This window comes from Cebus imitator, unplaced genomic scaffold, assembly GCF_001604975.1.
Source record: "Cebus imitator isolate Cc_AM_T3 unplaced genomic scaffold, Cebus_imitator-1.0 Scaffold142, whole genome shotgun sequence".
NCBI classification, from domain to species: Eukaryota; Metazoa; Chordata; class Mammalia; order Primates; family Cebidae; genus Cebus; species Cebus imitator.
In genome coordinates, this window is record NW_016107457.1 from 2,182,857 (window position 1) to 2,198,949 (window position 16,093).

General features: G+C 41.5%; 1 protein-coding gene and 1 non-coding gene across 2 annotated transcripts in view; both read right to left on the reverse strand.

The window, feature by feature from the left end:
• The window catches only part of CCDC6 (coiled-coil domain containing 6), a 119,319-nt gene that overhangs the window by 86,074 nt on the left and 17,152 nt on the right, over positions 1 to 16,093 (reverse strand). The window lies entirely within an intron of this gene.
• Positions 11,380 to 11,441, reverse strand: LOC119473255. The gene has a single exon (XR_005202455.1). It is a non-coding gene; the product is annotated as a U7 small nuclear RNA (small nuclear RNA).

The window sequence follows — 16,093 nt, forward strand, 5'->3', positions numbered from 1 at the left end:
AGTTTTTTAGGAACACATGTATAACATTAAGACAGAGACCTCTGTATACAATTTGATGTTTAAGACCTACACAGCAAGTTAACTAGCTGAAACTGACCAAGACAAAAGCTCTGCCCAGCTCAAGCCTGCCACATGGCATTCTGAATGTGTTTCATGATATTATGCAAAGGAAATTGTTATTTGGACATTAACTTGAAACAATATATTCCTATCAAAATAATAAATTCTGCAATGCCCAAAAAATTGTTGTTAAAAAATCTTAAGGATACATTCACAATGCCAAGCATATGGCCAAAATAAAAAGCCTACATACCATGAGTGCATGTACACATGTCATATTTTTTTGAGCCTGAGTCTCACTCTGTAACCCAGGCTAGAGTGTAGTGGTGCAATCCTGGCTACTGCAATCTCTGCCTCCCAGGTTCAAGTGATTCTCCTGCCTCAGTTCTAAGTAGCTGGGATTACAGGCCCGCACCATGACACCCCACTAGTGTTTGTATTTTTAGTAGAGACTGGGTACCTCCATGTTGGCCAGGCTGGTCTCAAACTCCTGACCTCAGGTGGTCTGCCCGCCTGGGCCTCCCAAAGCACTCGGATTATACGCCTGAGCCACCCCGCCCAGCCTCACACTGATGCATTGCATGCTCAGCTGCATCACTAAATAGATTATTTGACACCACTATTCTGTCACCATAAAAGCTTCTAAGAATTTTGAAAAGGCTCCCTTACCTAGAAAGGATATCAGGCCCAGGTGTGGTTTTTTTTTCCCTTAAATAGGCAAGTTCCACCAAACTTTTAAGATAAAGATAACTGCCATGTTATATAAGCCACACCTGTTAAGGGGGAAAAAAAAATGAAGCAAAGCTATCCAAAAGTAGCCCTGCTTCCAAACTATCCTACCAAAAACCCAAAGGCAACTTTATACAGCACATATACAGAAATTTTGAAAATATCAGCAGGATGAGCACAGCAATGTATTAAAATTCTAAAAAAAGTATAAGCTGATAGAGTTTATCTCAGAAATAAGGTAACTCAACATTAGACAATTGTATTTCATTACATTGAGATTTTTAAAAATACAGTCATGTGTTGCTTAATGACAGGTTATATTGTGAGAAAAGCATTGTCAGGTGATATCATCATTGTGTGAACATCAAAGTATACTTACATAAACCTAGATGGTATAGCGTACTGCACACCTAGGTTATGTGGTATGGCCAATTACTCCTAGGTCTGTATAGCATGTTATTATACTGAATACTGCAGGCAATTGTAACACAATGATTATTTATGTATCTAAACATAGAAAAGGTACAGTAAAAATATAATATTTTAATCTTAAGGGACCACCGTCTTATACATAGTCCATTGCTGACTGAAATGCATCATGCAATGCATGAATACATCACCATCTCAATAGATGCAAAACATTTGACAAAATTCTGTTCATTCACGATAGCAAAACATCCTTCATCTAAGCATCTACCTAGAGCTTTTGTCAGATAATATATTTAATAAAGCACCAAAATCATTCCTGTAAAGTTTGAAAGGAGAATAGGATGTCTGCTATCATCAATATGACTCAACGTGGTACAGAACATCCTAGCTAACTGCAAGAAACAGAAAAGAAAGAAATGGAGGTGGTTCTTATGTGAGGGCTAGGTTCCAAGGTCAAGATGTAAGTGGGAAATGGCAGAAAGTCAGGTTCTCTTTGATTGTGAAACAGTTAGGGTAGGGTCAGGGAATCCGTTTCTATAAAAAACCCGCACCAGTAGAAACCCCACACCAGTACATGGAAACTGACGTGGCCATCTGAGGGAAGGAGACAGACTCAGGGCCTACAAATGTTTGTGGAGCAAGAGAGACAGTGGAAGAGCCAGCACTGTTTAAGTTATCCCTCTCTTCTCTTTAGTAGGCATAAACAACACAATATGTTAAATGTGAGTATGACCCCATTTTATGGCAGGAGATTGACAGATGTTAGAAAGGAGGGGACCCAAAACTGTTACTCCAGACACCCACCTACACAGTGCAAGAAAACCAACAAATAATTGTTCATCAGGGTAACCAGACACCGAACAGCAAAAAAACACAAAACAAAAATCACTTCTAAATACAATGAGAAAGTAAAATTTAAAATATCCACATTGGCAAGAACAAAGCACCTGAGAAAAAGGCTGAGCACCTGTAAATCCGGTAAAAGTATATTAAAAAATACTTGAAAGTGTTAACATGAATAAAAAATGAACCTAAATAAACAGGAGATTTTTACAATATAAACCCTCCCCAACGTAAAATCCCCGAGGATTTAAAGTATATAACATAGGCAGGGAAAAATCCTAACAGCTAAAACACTTTTGAAAAACTGTGTTAGAACTTGCCATTTGGGATATCAAAACCTACTCTAGAGTTATAACAAGCAAAATAGGCTTACTAACAGGAATAGAGATTTAAAGAGTGTACACAACTAAGTTTGGGTAACTACGGAAGTTAGAAGCCAGTACAAGGATTTAGATGCCATTTCAACGGAATAAATGGCCATACACTATGTTTAGACAAAATTAGACAGTACCTCAAAACATGCACAAGAAGCCCTACACTTGACAGCACAATGTCTACATTTCCAGCGCCCACCTTGTTTATTTCATCTACTTGAATTGGTCTGAGTTTTGGTTCCATTGATCCAAGCACCCTTCCTCATCTTCTTTCCCTTCCCTTTCTTGACTATTGTCAGGCTGGATACTGCAAGGGAAAACTTACCATTCATATTAGCCAGTTTCACAATCTATCCCACGAAACCAAATGAGAAGGCATTCACAGCTGCAGCTTACGGGTAAAGCTATGTAGCAAAACCGGGGTGCCAGAAATAAGAAAGTTAAATGCTCTGTTAGACAAGAAAATTAGAAAAGTATGTTCTGGTCAAGTCACAACCCAATGTGAAAACATTCAGGAGTCTAAGGTGATCCAGAATGTGACACACAAACCCCTAACCCTTCACAGCTAATCACAACATTGGGCTCGCCAAAGCATCAAGTCTTCCACTGAAACCCTGCTTTAAAAGAGTCATAATGAGAGATTTCAGTGCCTCCACGGGGTATCCCAATAAAGTTTTCTTGGATGAACAGCCCCCTTCCAGAAAATATTTTTTCACAGGCAAGAAATTATTTAACAATTGTGACTACTCATTTAGGCCAAGCCATAAGGGAAAGGAAAGGAAAAGATGCAGTTTGGGTGCTCGGAGGGAAGGGACATCTTCTTGGCCACCTCAAATCCGTTTGGGAAGTAGGCACAGTATAAATTAGCAGTTATCAGCTCATTGAGAGATCCAACAATTACTTCACAACGGGCCATTAAGAAATTGGGGCCACTGTTAAAATCATCCTCACTCAACAGGTAAGGAGTGAAGGGTCAAGCGTGATTACACAATTGCCAAACGTCCACATGACTTGAAAAGAATTACCTAAAACCTCCGAAACCAGTCCACACAAGGCAACCCCAGTCACTTAAGCAGCCGGAAAACAGGGATCTAAAGGGTAATGTTCTAAATATACTTCCTGTTCAGAACACTTATTTAGTATCTTAAGGAATAAGAAGTTACTAAAGTTCAATCCTATTTTAAGAACACCCATATTATAAACTATAGATTTATGAAAAACAAGAGTCTAGAAATTTTTTTTTCTTGTGAAACAAGCAAGAAACTAGGAGTTAATCAGATGCTCACAGCTAGGCCTCATTGTTACACACTGATCAGACACTTAGAGCTAACTCACATCATTCTCCTGTAAGGAGGACACAAGCAATCTCATTAAACATCTACACCAAACAAGACCATGACAAAGTGAGACAAAACAAGAGTACTGTGAAACCCACAAAATACAAACATCCCCCATTCTTGGCTAAACTGAGTAACCACTACTTCTTTACCAATTACAGCTGGGGCCTGGCTCTAATCTGCTTTCCCCAAAGGGGTTGAGATACCCAATCACAGAATCACTCCCACTTTCTGAAAACACCCAACATAAAAATAAACTTTGCTTCCCTGCTTTCCATCAGCCCTTTCCAATATTACCCAAGCAAAGTCCAAAGCTCCTAATAGCTTCTTTCTAACAAGCCTTTCCTCTCTTTAATGTGTTTTCCCCTCACTGCACTGAACAATAAACCCAAGCTTGTTCAATGACAGGTATGTTCCTAGAAGTCTTTGTCTGAGGGCACAAATGATTCATCATTTTACCAATGATCAGGCTCCCTCATACACTGATATTTTGATAAAACCAAATTTAACTTCATTTGCAAATAAACTCTTCAGGATCCTAGCTATTGCATAGAAGCATGCTACATCTATAAGACAAAATGTCGCTGGTAGAGGCTCTGAGTGCAGCAAGATTTTTAATCGAGTCTTTAAAAAATACTGAAAACATTTCCTTCTTAACATAGAGAAAATCCTCTATACCAAGAACTCTGAAAACTGGGTAGCTTTTTCTTCTAAAGCTCAAATCACAGCAAACCATGATGACACAGCTAGGACCCCATTTTCCAATTTTACAAGTTCTGAAAATACCAACTGTACACTAAGGGGATTTTACAGCCCTATAGCAACAAATGGTTTTTCTGGACACTCTAGATCCTATGACCCAATCTCAGACAGGAAGAGACCAACAATATAGATAAATCCCACAGACAGAATGCTGCGAGAAAGACGTCAAACACTTAAAGGGTACACACTAATTCCAGTTGAGTAGAGTTCAAACTCCAAATAGTGGCTACTCTTGGAGGGATAATGGCTGGAAGGGCGCACAGTGGGGTCCAGGTGTTAGTAATATTCTGTTTCCTGATCTGGGCACAAGTTACACATGTGCCTTCAATCTGTGAAAGCTAATCGAAATGTACACTTATCATGTCTGTAAGTTATATTCCAAAAAAAGCTTTTAAAAGATAAAGTGGTAGCATGTCACAGAGCAGCCTCCACTTAACTGGGTCTCTGGAAGTGGCATATGTCCACCATTTAGGCCAGTTCCTTCATCTCTCTGAGCCACATCTTCCATCCGTAAGTGTGGTTAACTCTTACACTCGCAGGCTCCTTTTGAGAGTTATGTGAGTTACTGCTTGTATTTAGCCTGGTGCACAGAGCATGATGGTTCAAACCACTGATGTCCCGCTGTCCAATCTCTGCCCAGTGCCACCTCTGTGCAACTCAGGAAGAAACAATCAGCTCTGACATGATCAGAGATGACTAGCTTTCTGTAATCTGGCAGAGCATCATCTGCCCCGCCCCCTTCTGCACTCCCTTTATCTCCTCCTTCCCGGACCTAAGCCCTTCAGTCCGACCCAGCAGGTCGCACGGGTCTCCCCAGCCATGTGCCTTCTGACTAAATCCACAACATCTTCCACCATAATAGTCATCTTCAACCAATACCTTATCTATTGTTTGCACTGTGTTATTACAGATGTTACTAAGGAGCGTGTTCGCTTCCTACCATGCACCACTGTTCCTGGGCCCCTGATACTGAAAGTCACCCCAGGTCAAAGAATGAGAGGTCCAGGGCAATCTCTGAGAAGTGGGTGTGAGCCAGAGTGTGATGTGTCCTTTAAGTCTTAAGAATAGCTTTAAGATTAACATCCCAGCAGCACATTCATAAGAAAAAATGAAACCACTGGGGTTTTACACGGGGGAAATTCCACCTTCTTTATGTTGGTGTCCCAGAAGGGGCATAATGGGGTGAGACAAATCCCCCTTTCCTCTCTTAGGGCTAAGCCCTTACTAAAATTTCAGATTATTTTGGACTAATTTTTAGACATCAATTCATTCTAAAATTCACTGGGGAAAATGTAAGATTTTAAAGGGAGAAAAGGCATTAATGGCCAGAGGAGAAAAAAAGTCCAGTAGTCAAATGAAGCCAAAAGTTAAAGTTACACAGATGCTAATCAACAGGCAGTATGCATTTTAAAAACTTCGCTAAACATTTTAGACACCTAGCAGTTTTTTCCATCCCCAAAACTGAGGAGCTCTACTTGGTATTAAGACCTAAGAAAACAATTTTCTTGTGGGAGTCCCCATGAAAGGGACAATGTGTGACAAGGTAGACGTAACCTCAAAAATACTCAGTCCACGTCCCTGTCCCTGGGAGGTGCACACAGAATGCTTAGGAATGAAGTGATCCTATATCTGAAATCTGCTTTCAGATGGTTGGACAAAAGGGAACAGAAACAGAGGGCAGGAGAGGGAGTAAGAAGGAAAGCAGGGGAGCAGAAGTGGTGATGTGGAAGTGATATACCTTAAAAACTAGTGAAATTAGGTGAGGGGTATAAATAAAGAGTGTTTACTGTACGGATTAACTTTTTAACTGAAAAAACTTTAATTCAGTGGGAAAAAGAAAAAAAATGATATATTCATACCCCCAAAACACAATGAGTCCCAGGGACTCAGGAGGGTCCTATCAACTGGGTCCACTGACCACTGTGGTCTCTTCCGTCTCTGGACCGTCAATGGACTCTGAGTCTTAGTCTTTGAGTTAAATACCACCTGTCTTTGCAATAAGCAAACAACATTATCAGTTACGCAAAGAACTAAAGTATAGCAACGAGTGAAATGTGATACTGGAAGCTATGAGATGGAGAACAAGGAAAGGATATAAACTCCCCCTTTTATGACTTCCAAGTGAAATGGCATCAATACCTTGCAAAGATATTGCAGAGTCAAAAAGCAAGACGTACTCAGATGTCCCAGATGAGCCAACTATATCACAAGTGATATTAGAAGCAACGCTATACCTTTCATTGGAGCCATCATCTCCCTCTCTCTGTATTTAGAAATCTAGACTTTCCTTTTTCTTCCCTTTGTTCTTTCAAATTCTGTCAACTGAGCCTATGTCAGCACAGGCTGATGATGGGGAAAAATGTAATGAATTTAAAAGTTTTACTGGAAGGTTACTCAAAATTATAAATCCTATCCAACAGGACCATAATATTAAAAGTTTATGCTCTTTTTGGTTTGATATACACAAATTGGAGTCAACTCAATTGATTATTTAATGAGGAAACACAGCTTTCTCTAAAACTCCCTAAACTATATTTGAGAACAGAGGACTAAGATCCCTATCCCGTATACGGATGGTGATCAGGGTAAAACCTGCTTTAAGAAACTCTGTACTCAGTATAAACTGGATAAAGTTTAATGTATTATTGTCAGAGTTCAAAACCCTTACATTTGACAGAAAGCCTCAAACATTGAAAAAATTTCCCAACATTCTCTAGCATTTTTACAAAAACCATCACCTTCATATGGGACTTGAGTGATCCAGACAAACAGGAGACATGTCTTTAATGGGCTCCAAAAACAGTTTTAAACTCCTAATGTCAACCAATCTGTAGATTCTTACTAAGAGGAACATTTGGTACTAAACGCCATATTACCTTTGTTCTCTCACTTACTTCTAAGCTATTTAAGCAAAAGAGGAGTTTAGTGTTGACTAAGTTTCAGGGAAAAAAAATGAGTGTAAGCAACATGGCAATTTATTCTAAGTAAAAGCAATCCCTTCAAAACAAACAAAAAAATAAGAAGTTCCCTCTTATGGGACCAAAAAAAGAAAGGAAGAATGTCAAAAGAAAAAGGGATTTCAGGTCAAGACAGCAGTGACAATTACGCAAAACATGACCTATCACTGCCCAAGTGAATACAAACAAAATTTCAAAAGCACACACTCTAAGAACTGGTAATTCTACTCCTAGATTATCCCACAGATAATAAAAACCATTGCTAAGACTTGTTAAAAATTTTTAAAAGAATGTTTCCTGTGACTTGCTTTGTAGAAAGAAAGAGACTGAAAACAATCAACAGAGGGAGAGTTAAAGAGAGTGCTCCCATTTTCCAGAATACTTTGCAGCAAGCCCTTGAAAAGTAATGGGCAATTCTATACCTAGTGATGGGGATAAACTCATGACATGTGTTAAGTGGAAGAAGAAAAAAAAAGCAAGATACAGAACCATATACAACACAACTGTGCTCCCATTTCTGGGTATCTTTTAAGAGAACAATATAGCCACACATTTGTATTTGCATAATATATATCCAGAAAAACACTTAAGGCATAAGATGGCCGGGTGTGGTGGCTCATGCCTACAATCCCAGCACTTTAGGAGGCCAAGGTGGATGCATCACTTGAGATCAGGAGTTTGAGACCAGCCCAGCCAACATGGTGAAATCCCATCTCTACTAAAAATACAAAAATTAATCAGGTGTGCTGGCGCACACCTGTAGTCCCAGCTACTCAGGAGGCTGAAACAGGAAAATTGCTTGAACCTGCAAGATGGAGGTTGCAGTGAGCCGAGATTGTACCACTGCACTCAGACTGGGTGATAGAGCAATTCTCCATCTTAATTAAAAAAGAAAAAAAATGAAAGGGCAGAGAATAAGTGTGAACCAGGGAGAGGAGGAGATAAACCCAGTTTGGATACATTTGTTAAATCTACAATCCTTCCATCTTCATTCTTTCTTCAATCCCCCACCCATGTCAGGAGGTTTGCTTAAAGCAGTAAATTATTTTGCCACATCTAGATTTTAAAACACAAAGACTATTGGCAAAACCACATCCTAATGAAAAACTTTAAAAGAATGGATTAAAGTACCACTTTTATAGGTCAAATTTATTTAACTGAAAGTTCTAGATTGGCATGGTCCCCAGAACTTAAAAACCTACTCCTAATTTAAAAGGCACATATGCCAACATTACCCCTGAATTAGATTCAAAGAATAATTCAAATCTAATTCAACATTCAGGACCTGGCCCCACCTACTTCCAGCTTCAGGGCATATCCCAATCTTACTCTGACCACAACTCGTCTTTTGGTTCCTCAAACCTGCCCTGCACTTCTGTCGCTTTCAGGATTTTTTGCATAGCCTCTTCCCTGGGCCTAGAAGGTTCTTTTACTCATTCTCTTTATGGTTAACTTAAAAAAAACAAACACACAGGGGGTTGCAGCCTACCTGTATGGCACTTCAGGGAAGCTCGCTTGGCTGCCTTAAACTGGTCTGGTTCCTCCCATCATATCCTCCAAGAAAAACACATCTATCTTTTCAAGGATTTATCACAATTTCAATTCTGTAACTGTGAAATCAGTTTTCCGATGTCTATTTCCCCCACCACTAGAATATCAGCTGCCAGAGGCAGAAACTGTCTCACAACCTTATATACAGAATAACCTCAGAAATATTTATAAAATGAACAAAGAAGGTTTGTAATATGTATGTTATTTGTAATATTTGTGAGATGAACAAAGACGATTGGTCAATATGAAAGAAGATTAAATTGAAGGTCTGCAGCTTTAAATCTATCTTTAAAGCAGGGGAAATGGAAAATCCTGCAGAGTAAAATAAAACCGCTAGACAAACAGAGCCCCAAACTGACCACAATAGAAAAATAATGCCAATTACACTTGAATCCATTTAAGCAGCAGCTTCTGGAGGAAGAAAAATGCTACAATAATAGTATCCAAAATAAACAATTCAGTAATTGATCAACTAGTCACCAGAAATTATCCTAATTCAAGATCTTATATGAACTATACAAAGTGTTATACAGAGAAGGATGAGGAAAAAAGACACCATCAGGAGATGTATCTAACGTGCAGCTGTGAGTTCAAGTGGTTTAATGCAATTTAAAAGAATATCTGGCATCACTACTTCTATGTACTCTTCAGAATCTGCCTTAAATGCACTATCATTTAAACAAAAACGCAATAAACAACAAAAGTAGTCTGTCCTACTTTTTTCCAAAGAAGTAAATATACTGTAAGGTTTTACCATAAAATGTTAGTAATATTTCCTGTAGATTATAAATGACATCAAGAAACCATAAAAAGAAAACTTTGCTGTGGCCAAAAAACACCAAAAGCCAAGTCAAAAGATAATTGAAAAGTGGGAAATTTTTTTGCAACTCAAAATTGAAAAAAGATCAACTCGCTGTAATATATAAAGTGCTAAGAAAAATGGGTAAGAGCAAGACCAAGGTCCCCAAAGACAAACAAGAAAGGATATCAACCAGGCAGGTACAGAAAAAGAATACAAATGGCTCTTACAAACCTAAGAAATTTTGCTTATCCACCCCCTTGAGAGAAACGCAAAGATGGTACTAATATGTCACTGTCGATTTACCAGACTACCAAAATCCAGTGTGATAAAACCCACTGACAGTGCAGTATGGGGCCACATATCTCTCATATCCTACTAATGGAAGTGTAAACTGTACAAGCAACATCTATTCAAATTACACATATATAGAGCATTTGACACAACAATGCCACTTCTGTAAATTTACCAAGAAAGGCAACATCAAAAAGTGAGGGAATTCCTCTACAATCAGCTTGCTTAGCTAGGTGTCAATTCTGGCTCTCCTACTCTCTGGGGTATGACTTTAGGCAAGTCACCCAACCCTCTTTGGGCCTCAGTTTCCTGTCTGTAAAACAAGGATAATATACTACTGGCAGCTGGGAGCAGTGGCTCATGCCTGTAATCCCAGCACTTTGGGAGGCCGAGGTGGGCGGATCAGGAGGTCAAGAGATCAAGATCATCCTGGCCAACATGGTGAAACCCCATCTCTACTAAAAACACAAAAATTAGCTGGGTGTGGTGGTGTGCTCCTGTAGTTCCAGCGACTTGGGAGGCTGAGGCAGGAGAATTGCTTGAACCCAGGAGGCAGAGGTTGTGGTGAGCCGAGATCGCGCCATCGCACTCCAGCCTGGGCAACAAGAGCAAAACTCTGTCTCAAAAATATACACATACATATATGTGTATATACATATACACACATATACACATGTGTGTATATACTATTGGCTACTTCTTAGGACTAATGGGAAGATTGAGTCAATATAAGGAAATGGTTGAAGACAGTGGCTAGGAATTATCCCCTCTGATACACTCACCCACATACAAAATGATCTGTGTTCAAGGTGACTGTGATATTGTGAGACCAAAGGCTGAAAACAAATTAAATGCCCAATGGTAAGAGATATCCACACAATGGCTTACCATGCAACTGTTAAAAAATAGAAAAAAATCTCCAAAGTATAATTAAATAGCAGTGGGAGGGGCAGTAAAAGAATATAATATCGTATACACAACCTTTTGTGTTAAAAAGAAGGGGAACAAATATCAAGTGATGTCTTTCCTATTCAAAAAAATTCAATTAAAAATATTTTTTAAGTGGGGCAATATTCCAAACCTCAGGGGAAATTATTATATGTACTCACGAACGTATTGACTAGCGGATCCCAAATTTTGTTGCTCAGTCAAAAGCAACTTTGGAATTCTTAGAAATTTTGGAATTGAATGCCCTTTGCTTTTAAGAGCTGAACTATCAGATCCCCTCCTTTTTTTTTTTTGAGAGGGGCTTTCTGGCAAAAATCGGAAAGCCTGCTAGACCAATTCTAAAAGAGCTGTAACACTTATCAGACCCCTTTTTTAACCTCGTCCTCCTCTGCCAAGGAGCTAAGAGAGGAGAAAGAACCCTAGCCTGGGTGTGAGGCCACTTCCCTGGAAATCCCACCTGTCCCATTTACCAGCACTGTTCCCTGGCCAATAATTTAACAGCATGTCACCTGAGCCCCACATCCTTTGTTTTTAAAGGAGGCACACACTACCTACTCCCACAGATTTGCCACGAGACTCAACTGAAATAATTTAGCTAAGACCACTCCATAGATGTGGCCCAAGTTGCAGATTTCAGAGCTGGAAATTCCGGGCAAACACTGCTTGTTATTCTACCTGTCCAGAAGACACGTGTCTGCACATACTGCCCGCAGCTTCCTGTCTGGTGCTCTCCAGCCCTGTGTGGCTTCACACATAGCACTGAGTCAGACTTTCTGGAAGCCATAGATGCCAGTCCATCTTCCAAGGGCATGACTCCCCCAGATGCTCAGACATTTCTCAGCTAGAAGCTTCCAGGGAAGGCTGCACAGGATGCCTCACTTCAGGTCTGCTTCACACAGGTGAAGTGGTGACCTAAAATTCCTGCTGCTTCGTCATAGGGGCTGGGAAGCCGGTCTACATACCTACTGAGGGCAGAACCAGCAAAACTGAGATGCTCAGAAGCTGGGGAGGAGACAGAGCAGCAGGTAAAAGGTCTCCAGGCCTGCGGTCAACAGCTTTAGGGAGGAAGTTTAGAGCTAGGGCCAGCAGCCCAAGAGCAGCCTAGGCACAGGGCTTAATAGCAGAGGGGAGGTAAGGGTAATGTGCCTTTGATCCCAGAAAAGCCTGTGATGTTTGCCTTTCAAACGCTAATTTACCAGGAGAAATACAACTAATTTTGTCAGGCATGATAATGGTATGGTGGTTATAAAATCCTTATCAGAGACGCAAACTTAACCATTTATGGTAAAGGTATTTCAGACTATGTGTCAATAATTAGTGAAGCTGGTGGTTTGTGGATTCACTCTACTTTTGTATATGCTTGAAAAATTCCATAATAGAAAAAGTTTAAACAAAATCCACTATCATCATAAAAATAAATTTCACAGCGGGGAAATGTGAGAAAAGTATTCTCACAATCTGATTGTTTGCCAGACATGCAGGGCTAGGAGATAAGGCCTCCAAGTCACTAACGTAGGCAGCCATTTCTCCTCCCAGGGCATTAGCATCCTCATCAGAGCACCCTTCACCCATCAAAACTGACTGGCACTGCCCATGAATTTCTTTCAAGGGCTACTGAGGCATCCTAAGATGCTCCCCACTGGCTATGTGGGGCATGCTCTGTGTCAGAAGCAGCTGGCCTGGAAGATATTCAGGTGCAGAGCTTCCCATCTGGCATTCCCTGCAGGAAAATGTGCATTAACCATAAATGACAAGTGACAACAGGGACACGTGAGAAAGCATTCGATGGGAGGTGCTTCTGAGGCAGGAGGAGGATGGACAGGAAAGACTTCAAGTATCAATCTAGCCATTCTGGGCTGCATGGGATACTACAAGTGGAGCCCGCTGTTTCAAGCTGCCATGCCTTCGTTCACGCTGATCCTTCTCCCTGGAATGCGCTTTACTCACATTTTCCTGAAGGAATAAAAACCTTAGAGTCTTCCAACCTTCTGCTGTCTACAAAGTACTCAATAGCTGCCCAAGCCAAACACAGTCATTCCACATTCATTCATTTCTTCCTGGGCCAGCCCTGGGTCTATCTGGCCCCAGATGCCTCACTGCCCTTTTCTCCTGCCCTGCAAGGTACTGCTGACCTCTGCAAGCTGCACCTTCCAGTTCCCAAAATCAGCCAACGGGATTCAGCCAATAAGATGCACTAGCAAGAGATGGTAAGATGGGAGGGAGAACTCGGGGTATTTCTCCCCTTTCTCCATCTTAGGCAGCACCCACGTCTCAAGGTCCACAGCAGTTCCAACTTCTTCTTGGTGACCATAGCCCCTGGGCTGTGATAACACTACCTCTTCCCTTTATTCTCCAAAGGAGGTGTGAGAGCCGTGTTCTGCTCCTGCTTATTCCTGGGTTGTCTCATCACCCACCCCACTTGAGCCCCTCAGCAACTCTATCACTGGGATGACCAATCCCTGAATTACATCTTCCCTTTCAGCTCCATGTGGTTTGTTTCCCTCTGTGAATACTGAATGATAAACTAGCCATCTTCCTCCACTCGCTATAAGGGCACTGCCTTCCCACAACTCTCCAAAAGGCTCTGAGTTCCTTCATGGCAGGCACAAGGTCGTCCTGGGCTTCGGATGCCAGGAGCCCAAGGCAAGGTACTCAGTTATTGTTTCTATCCTGCCTTGCTCTTAGAAGGACAACTCAAGCACATAGTTAGCACTTAGGATGTACACAAAAAATGTTGGGTTAAATGAATGCATGGCTGCCTCAATCTACACAAGTTAAGGAGGAAGGCCACAAGAAGAGAAGACTCCTGGAAACATCTTTCAGGGCTAGGGGGATTATTTTAGAGGGAAATTGATGATAAGGATTAGACACCCAAGAATTAGAACAATTGCCCAGACTATAGGGCAAAGACTTGCATTACGAATTTTCAAAAAACCAGCAGCAGCAACAACAAAACAATGCTATATTCCAAACTCCTACAAGGAATTTCATGGACCATTACTGCTGCAAGTGGTTGTAGAAATACAACGTAGTGTAGTTAAGAACAGAGGCTCCCAAGCCCGGCTATCAAATCCTGCCCCCACCACTTAACAGATGAATGATCCTGGCAAGTTAATTCTCTGCACTGCTGTTCTCTCCCTGGCCCCATGGTTTTGTTTCAAGGGCCACATCAAGGTAGAGCACATCAGTCATTAGTCATTATCCACAGCATACTCCAAGGGTCTCAAACTCAACTGCCATCAGGGCGGGAAATAAATTAGCATGTGAAGCTGCAGAGGTAAAAACCAATAGAGAGGCTGGGTATGGTGGCTCACACCTGTAATCCCAGCACTTTGGGAGACTGAGGATGGTGGATCACTTGATGTTAGGAGTTCAAAACCAGCCTGACCAACATGGTAAAAACCCCATCTCTACTAAAAACACAAAAAATTAGCTGGGCGTGACGGCAGGCATCTGTAATCCCAGCTGCTCGGAAGGCTGAGGCAGGAGAATCGCTTGAACCTGGGAGGCAGAGGTTGCAGGAGCAGAGATCGTGCCACTGCACTCCAGCCTGGGCAGCAGAGCCAGACACCATCTCAAAAAAAGAGAGCAAAGCAAAGCAATGCAAAAAACAGAGAGCAAAGCAAAGCAAAGCAACGCAATGCAACGCAACAGATGGAGGTGATGCCTACAACAGAGCAGAGGGCGTGCCCTAGCTCAGGCCTTCAGAAGTCCTTCACAACTCTGGAGCCAAGCCCTTCACCTATGGGCCAAATGCAAGCTGCCCTTCTGCAAACCCTGAATTCAAAACACACCTTTCTCAGGAAGCTGAGACTCGTCAAAAGACATGACTGATGCCTCATCCCGCAGAGAAGGTGAGGCAGAGAGGCCCAGTTCTCTGGTACCACTGCAGGCTGGTGAGGAAAGGAGACATAAAACAAGGGGATTGGTAACATGGCCAAGTAAAGGCAGACACCTGAGCCATGCAGTCAACAATGGCTTCCAGAGAGGAGGAGACTAGGAAGCTGATGTGGAAGAACAGGAAATGTGAAAGCAAACTGAGAGCTGCCGAGGAAGAAGTGGAGGCACCATCGTAAGAAGACTCCAAAGAGCTTTGCAAAGGAGAGAACGTTGTGTCAGCTTCTGGGGAAGGAAAAGAGAAAAGGGAAGAAATAGGCAAGAAGCAAATCCAGAATCACTGGGTTAAGATGGAAAAGGAAGATCTGTGCTGAATGCATCCTGAGGGCTTTCCTAAGTCATATCATTTATCCCCATATTATTTATTCCTAAGTCATATCATTTATCCAAAACCGGAGAGCTAAGATACTATGATGCCTTTTCAGAGAAGAGGGCAAGGTGGCTTAGAGGTCAGCTAAATTGCCCCAGGTTTACACAGCAAGGAAGGAGCAAACAGATTTTTAAACACAGGTCCTCCAGGTTTTAGGACTACCAGATAAAGTACAGGAAGTCCAGTTAAATTTGAATTTCAGATAAACAACAAATGCTTTTCTAGTATATACAGGTGCCATGCAACATGTGAGACATACGTATACTAAAAAAGAATTCATTGTTTATCTCTAATTGAAATAGAGTTGTGCATCCTGCATTTTTATTTGCTAACTGGTAACCCTAGTTGGTTTCCAAGTCGCTTTCCGTTATTCCAAGTTCTGCCAAAGCACTCTGGGGTGGGAAAATCAGAAAGCAGTTAATGAATAAAATTGAAAGAAGGGGCTGGGAGCAGTGGCTCACACCTGTAATCCCAGCACTTTCGGAGGCCAAGGCAGGCAAATCACGAGGTCAGGAGATCAAGAGATCAAGATCAGCCTGGCCAACATGGTAAAATCCTGTTTCTACTTAAAAATACAAAAAATTAGCTGGGCATGGTGGTACACACCTGCAGTCCCAGCTACTTGGGAAGCTGAGGCAGGAGAATCGCTTCAACCCAGGAGGTGGAGGTTGCAGTAAGCCATTGAGCCAAGATTGTGCCACTGCACTCCAGCCTGGGTGACAGAGTGAGACTCTGTCTCAAAA